Here is a 7,791-nt window from a genome sequence, read left to right as displayed (position 1 = left end):
AAAAGCAAGAAAGCTGACAAGAAAAGCTCTTGACTTTATGTTATGATTTGAATGAATGTGACAGTGCGCAGGTTATAAACATTTAGCACACTTCTGCTATTCTAATAGAAGTAACCATTAAATCTTTCCAAATAATATTTTCTTTTGTTTATCTTAGGAATTCCTAGCCCTCAAGCATTCAATTATAGGCTCTTATGAGGTTTTTAGCTTTCATATCAGTCGATTGTCATGCTACTTTTATTAAGTATACCTTCAAAACTTTACGTCTGAGTAGTAAATAGCCCATTAAAGGCAAAAAAGTAACTTGTACTCACACAAAACGAAATGTGCTGGCAACAATAGGTGCATAAAATGTACGAGCTACTATAAGTTAACAGTATTCAATTTTCACCTAGCGAGGGCCACTTTTTTCCCAAAAAGACAATGCAACCTTATAAACTTATTAGCTACACTAGCTTCAGGATATTTACCATAATAAGAAGTGTAAATGAGTTCTAACTGTTACTTCCTGGTAGTGATGTGTTAATAGATTAAATTGACGCTAATTATTCGTTGGATTTCAATTAAATATGAGTAGTTTACGTGGTGATGGGTTTATTTCAACTTCGTCTACTCTAGTCTGTAGAGCATTAAAAACAAAGCTTCTTTTCCACCTGCTTCGGTAATGATATACAATCTCACTGGGGTGGGTCGTTTGCTTTTATTTTAACAATATGAACATGTGCTCTCAGGTTACTCACTATTGAAATTCGAATTTTAGCATTTCCAATTCGTTCTTAACTTTTTCATTCGATTTTCGATTTCTCGTCTCTGAAAATAGCTCTTGACTCATATCTTTGGCGTAAAGTTTATTCATTCCAAAAGCCTTGTAAATAAGAATCTTTAGGTGCAGTGAAGGTGCAATAATGTTGAAATACCGTTTTAAGTCAAAGGAATAACACTCAAGGGGAAGAAACCCCGCGTTTGAAATGGAAAACATTATCCTCTTCATGTACGTAGTAAATGATTTATTGCTGTTGCAACATACTTTAGAAAAGGACAAAGATCTAAATGGCAAGATGTATGTAGCCTGAGGCATTCTTAAGGCCGGTTTAGACGGTACGATTTTCGCCTACAACTATCGTATACAACACGCTCGCGCCATCCTACAACTCGAGTCGTAGCGTGTAAATCAAGCCTACAACTCGCCTACGACAGACGCGAGTTGTTGTATACGATAGTTGTAGGCGAAAATCGTACCGTCTAAACCGGCCTTTACTAATTACTTGAAAGGGTTTTAAAAGGGGTCTATTCATATAGTGGTTTCAAAACTTTCGATACACCCCCCTCAAGAAGTCCTAATGAATCATTTTCGTTTCGCAATTAAAAATATGCTTTGACAACACTCTGAAATCACACGAGGAAAAGTTGACTTAGATGAGATCTATTATTCATTGGAATCATATGAAAGCGTCTTAAGAACTAAGGCTAAAGACTCCTACAAAATATGATACTCATGAACCATTGTTATACTTTGTAGCTGATGGTAAAACAAGCCACGACCTTTCAAGGGTAGAAAGAGAAGTAACTTGTGCATAATTTATAGCAGGGATTTATAAAGTAGATATGTAAGAACAAGGGAAAACATCCATAGTCTTATTTAGTTGTTTCTTTGTGCCTTTTAACTATATGAGATGAAAAAACGCCTGAATACAATGAGAAGAGGTTTCTGCGAGACGCCATCATGCCTAAGTTGTAATCAATCCTGTCAAATGCGCTGCATACCTAGTCGTTCTCCTTTTTTTCCCCGCCAGGCTTTTTTTTGTCGGTTTTAGATTTAAAAGAAAAATTCTTTAGTGTTTTTAAACTTAAAGAAGCTTTTGGCTGATCAAAGTCAGGACACGGCTACTCACAGAATTCGGGACTTAGTTAGGGGATCAATTTTACGAAGGAAGGGAACCCGAGAATTCGAAGAACTGAAGAAAACGAAGAGATCTGCTCAAATGCCATGACTTTATGATTTGGCCTTTTTACGGTTTTAGCTTTTGTTCGTTTTTAAACAGATTATTTTACTTTGGACGTTGACCCATTTCAAACCCCTTAGCAATAGTGTTTCAGTTTTAGTCTTAAATAACGGATATAAATACTTCTGATGCGTTGTTTATAAGAAAATAATACTCAAAGGTATCACATGCGGTTTGAAATAAAAAATACATTGCTGGATAAACAAACTTTGTGAAAGAACTGATTGCGTTGATGAATAAAAATATTCATTTTATACTCGCGTTTTTTTCCCGACATTACGTCATGTTATAACTTAAGGTATCTACAGCTTAGAAAGGCTCCAATAAAGTCGATCATCTTAGGGGGTCCTAATACTCGACTCTAATAAGAGCCTAGAAGTATTCCTGAAGTGTATTTCATTCATTTTATGTATAAATAACAGCAAGAGGTAGCTAAATATATTGGGCGCCTGCTGAGCAAGTTGTCTGCCCAAATGGTCTGTTGTTGCATAGGTATCATGGTGGAGGAGGTAATAAACTTTATCAATAACCATGAAATTGATATTAAAGAAAACTCGAGACTGAAAAAACTCGGCAAACAAAGCTGACGCACAGAGCTTGTACTTTTAGGTAAAATAACCATGATAATAAATGATCATGTGAATAAGAATATGGAGAGAAAGGAATGGAAAAGGAAAGGAAGGGAAAGTAAAGAAAGAAAGAAAGAAAGAAAGAAAACCTAAAGAAAGAAAGAAAGAAAGAAAGAAAGAAAGAAAGAAAGAAAGAAAGAAAGATAGATAGATAGATAGATAGATAGATAGATAGATAGATAGATAGATAGAAATAAAGAAAGAAAGAAAGAAAAAAAGGAAAAGAGAAAGAAAGAAAGAAAGCCGGAAGAAAGGAAGAAAAAGCGATAGGTAAACTTGAAGGATAGGACTGAAATAGAAAAGAAATATATTTAAAACATATATGAGAAAACTCTTCATTTCGAAAACATAAAATGAAGTGACTTATTGAAAGCCGGCTTAAGCAAAGGCTGATATTTAGCTCCTTCCACCGGCAGCATACTGGTTTAAAGAAAGTCGACGATTTGCTCAATAGAATTAGCTATTGTCGTTGTCGTTGCTGTTGCTGTTTTGGTAAAAATCGATACATTCTTTTTCTACTGACTTACAGTATAGAACCAAACGTAAATACTGCATGTTTTACTGGAATTGAACTCTCTAGCTTTCTCCCTGTCTCTCCTCGCACCATGATACGTGGGTGTACACTGAACACAGTCTTTTAGTCTAGATACCTGTACTGTTTATTCTAAAATCATCCCAACGGTTAGTTAAATAGATTATTTCATTCGAGCGCTGATTTTACGAGTTATGATGGTTAATCTTAGAGTCAAAATGAACAGAGGTTCTTTTGACAGGAATTTTCCAGTCAAGTTTGAAAAATCCTAAGACAAAAGCCATGCAGAACTGTAAATAAAGGGTTTAAACAAATCTGGTATTTGAATGTAAACAAGGTGTAAAATAGGTGCCAAAGATAGCTGGGTTTGTTTGGAGACTGTTTGTCAATGGTTTATCAGCGAACGGAAAGAAGTGTAGTAACAGTGTTTCCTAACTTTTGGGGCCTTTCCGACACTTAGAGAGACATTTTTTCTAATTTCCTTTGCGATAGCATCTCTTTTTCTGTAAGACAAAGAATCCTAAAAGAGATAAGCTGTTAGAGAATACGCTAGCAAGGAAATTACAATTGTATTGCTTTGACCAAATCTTTACCAAATCACTAACCTCGCTTTTAAAACATCTTCTCATTATAGCCAGCCGGTCCAAAACGTCGTCTTGTTTTCAGTTTCAATTATACTCAATGTATAAGTTCTTGACTTTAGATACATTTTAAAGTATTGCTGAAACCTATGTTTAATCGTTCGATGATTGAAAGTTTAAGACTGAGCTGAAAAATTCAGCAGAAAGTTTGTCTTCATAGTTTTTAGCATTCATGAAGAGAGACGATAGTGATTTTAGTCGCCTTCGCACTCACAAGGATCTTACCGCCAAAAATAAGTATGAATTCCTCTAAAAAATGAAGGTCAGTACAGAGCTAGGATTCATACATTGTGCTTTTTTTAACTGTATCGTTTGTTTTCCAGTTTTGATCCAAATTTTCAAGAAGATAATCACTCAGTTATGGAATCATATAAAGTTACAGACTTTATCATAAACACTATCTCGCGTAATCAATATGAAAAAAGGCCTCGCCTAATCGAGCTTTTTCCTTTTCTTTTCCAAGGCGTATCTTCGTAGAAACTTTCATCTAAAGAATGATAGCAGTAATTTCGTAATTAACTGCATTTTTTATTCACTCCTAAGTCGTTATAATTTTCGTTAGGTTTGGAGTGTAGCCTTTCGGAAACGAGCTTGTCGTTGGACTATGGTTGGGATTGTTCATTTCTATATTTGTATTATTTAATATAATATTTTCTTCTCGCAGAGCCCTGGATAATGAATAATCTAGCGTATGAATGTGCATTATTTGTCATTAAAGGTGGTCGAAATACTACTTTAGAAAATTTCTCTCCTTATCATTAATTTTATCTATGAAACAAATGCGAGCCAACTGCCTACGAAGACAACTTTCTTTTATATTCACTATCGACTTTTTACGCATTCGTTTCCTTTTCATTAACAAATATATGATTTTCCGCTTGCTTTAAGCACGTTGACGCCTTCCTAGATACAGTTTTTCACTCGTAAAATCACGACTTCCTTTAGAGTTGGTTATGGGTCAGCTAGTTTCTCGTTTTGTTTTCAAAGTTTAACCCACGATGATACAATATCGCTCTCGTGAAAACCCGTACTTGCTTACTTATGATGATATAAAATAACAGTTCAATTCCGTTCCTTTGGGCTTTAACTTAGCCACTAAATGAGAAGCTATAATCGGGATCTTAATCCCGTTAAACAACCTGGTTAACTTTTATCTTTCATTCCCATTTTTTTCTTCACTTCTTATTTTCGCCTTCACAAAAAGACCCGTCCTTTTACCAGTAAAAAAAATTAACTTCATAAAATTTTGCCAAGATTACCTGTGTTTGCCATTATTTCAGAATGCTTCAGGATTCTCCTCTTCGCTTTTACGATGACTAGGTGGTTTCTTAGTTGACTATAACGAAGTTGTTGTTGGCGAGTTGAGTTGAAATGATTTGTTCTGATAGATGGGATATTTGACTCATTAGAAGTAGTCTACTAGAGAGTAATTATTGGTAATGATACATAATTGAAAATTAATCAGCGTAAAGGCTATTATTCATTAGACACTGTAATAAAGTTGGGTAGTCATTTTACATCCATACAGGTGGGCTTTTTGATCAAATGATTGCAATCTTGTCACAAATCATTCAAGTGGAATGAACGAATGATGTCGACCAAGCCAGCGAAAATGGCACATGTCAAAGATATAACTTTTCGGCGATTTCCTATCTATATATTTCTGAAAAATTACCAGAAACATTCTGACGAGAAGAGATAGAAATCGTCTACCTAAAGTAGTAATTTTCACATCTTTAGGGGCGGACACTTGAGATTTCAGCCTTAAGGCTCGGCTCATTTCAAATATTTAATCTTTCGAAGGGCTCTTAGAATATTTTAACGTGTCGCTCTCCGTTAGAGAGTATAACTTGTCAAAGGCATCTATCTACCTATCAATGTAACGAAGCGTTTTAATACTTAATACAAGACATTTCAATCTCCCTTGTACTTTAATCGAAGCGTGCTTTGTACTAGTTGTAGCTGGCGGTAGTATTCTAAATGCCTTGCTAATAAGGTACTCTACAGTATTTCACTTAGTAGCGAATCAGTGACCAATGAGAGTTAAAGAAGGCTTCTTAGACCGCCTTTTCTTCCGAGTTCTATCGAAACGTTAGTATCATAGCAGTCTTTTCGAGTGAGAGTCATAGTTGTTTTTTTTTTACCATTCATCCACCTGCTCTCTAGGGAAAACTTCGGTTTCTTTTAGGTTAGCTGCATATTGAACAAACACAAGATGACTTTATGAATGTTTTACTCCGTTGAGTCATTAAAGCGTGTTCAAGTGTTTGTCCTTAAGGAAAAGCTCCCGTCGAGAGCCTAGTTTAAACATTCTGTAACATTTCAAAGGGAACTATATAGTAGTCTCCTTTGAATTTAACACCCTTTACTTAATCGTTCTGAAAGTTGTTTGCGCTTTTCAAATATCTAGCTTCCCAAATCTAGTTTTGACTGTTTTTTCTGTGTGTTTTTTTAAAAACTTATAAACAAAGTAGCCAAACGAAATGTGCTTGGGTATAGTAAGTAATAAATGGTCCTTTGCCCAGTATCGTAAAAGCTACAAAATGTAACCGATTTGGGATTAAAAATTAAAGGTAGTTTTATTAATTGAACAGTTTGACTACTTCTAGCACGCTGAGCTCTCAGAGGAAAAATCAAACTCCACTATTATGTTACAGCGAATTTTTTTCTTTTTTTCTGCAAATACTCTCTGTCTACTAAGAACTTTGTCGGCTACCGCCTAGCTTGCGAACTTTTCTGTTAAACTATGAGCCCATAAGGAGAAAACCCGGAAAGATAAGCCTAACGACCAGTTTATCAAATCGAAGTGATTTGTGATCAGCAACAGCTCTCTCTCTGCATGAGGTAGTTTAACTTTTCACCAGCCAGATATTAATCCCAATATCGATTCACGCTTAAGGCGATAGGCAGTTAATTTTACAACTCTTAAAGAGCCATTCAAGATTAGACCAGTAGTTAGGTCATATTAAAAAGCGCCATAGTTAAACTTATTCTTCAGAAATAGACTTAAGAGGTCGTCGTGCTAAATAAATCCAAATGAACAAATCTTGCAAGTGTTCTCGCCCGAGGCTATATATACAGCGCTAGCCAATCTTTAAATGCGGAATCTTACGGTAAATTACACTAACACTATTTACGAGAACGCAGCTGGTACGGTACGATATACCTTCATAGAGATTTGCCGAGGAGTTCTACTATGACTTTTACTAGTCTAACTGTTCGTTTTCTTTGATATTTTCTTGGCTGTTTTGTTCTTTTACAGTTACAGCATAAAAAATGTCGAAAAAGATCAGTAAAATGCTTGTAGACTAGTCATCGAGAGTACGAAGAATTGAATTTCCAAGACATTTTCTTTCAAACTGATTTAAAAGATTCACGAACATGATTCACTATAATGTACTCTTTGCTGATTGGTCCATTCTGATTGAAACTTGTCTGTCTTATTAAAGCGCGCGCGTTCACACGCCTGCTTCTTAAAGGCTCCAGTAATCAACTGTGAGGTATACCTAATCGAATTTTCTCTTAATATGCCAATAGCTGTTATCATGACAATTATTATCGTCAAGAATGTGTGTAATGGGATATTTCTCCTTTTAAATCGTTTATCATCTCACTTTTTCTCCTTTTATTTATTTATTTACTTCCGGTTAAGGTTAGTGCTTTAGCAGTGGGGATTGAAGTAGTTGGTTGCTCGAACTTCAGTAGAACTTTCTGTAGCTAGAATAATTCAAAAAAGCTAGCCAAGTTATCATTTTCGAAAAAGTAGAAAGGTGCACAGTTCAACTATTTACTCGTCTAGTTTTCTCATCACATCCGGACAAAAAGCCAATACCACAGAACGTTCCTTTACATCGGTATTATAAAAATAAATAGGATTTAACATGTGGCATTTCCACAGAGTTGCTTAGTCATCCACTGAAATTATTAATATATTAAAGATGTATGTACCGACGAGCGGTCAACCCTGCTAGTATATCAATAAATAC

This window comes from Actinia tenebrosa, unplaced genomic scaffold (assembly GCF_029948245.1).
Source record: "Actinia tenebrosa isolate PJP-AT-01 unplaced genomic scaffold, QUT_ActTen_1.0 PGA_scaffold4__44_contigs__length_22323623, whole genome shotgun sequence".
NCBI classification, from domain to species: Eukaryota; Metazoa; Cnidaria; class Anthozoa; order Actiniaria; family Actiniidae; genus Actinia; species Actinia tenebrosa.
The sequence above is the reverse complement of the archived record's forward strand: the minus strand, read 5'-3'. Positions refer to the sequence as shown.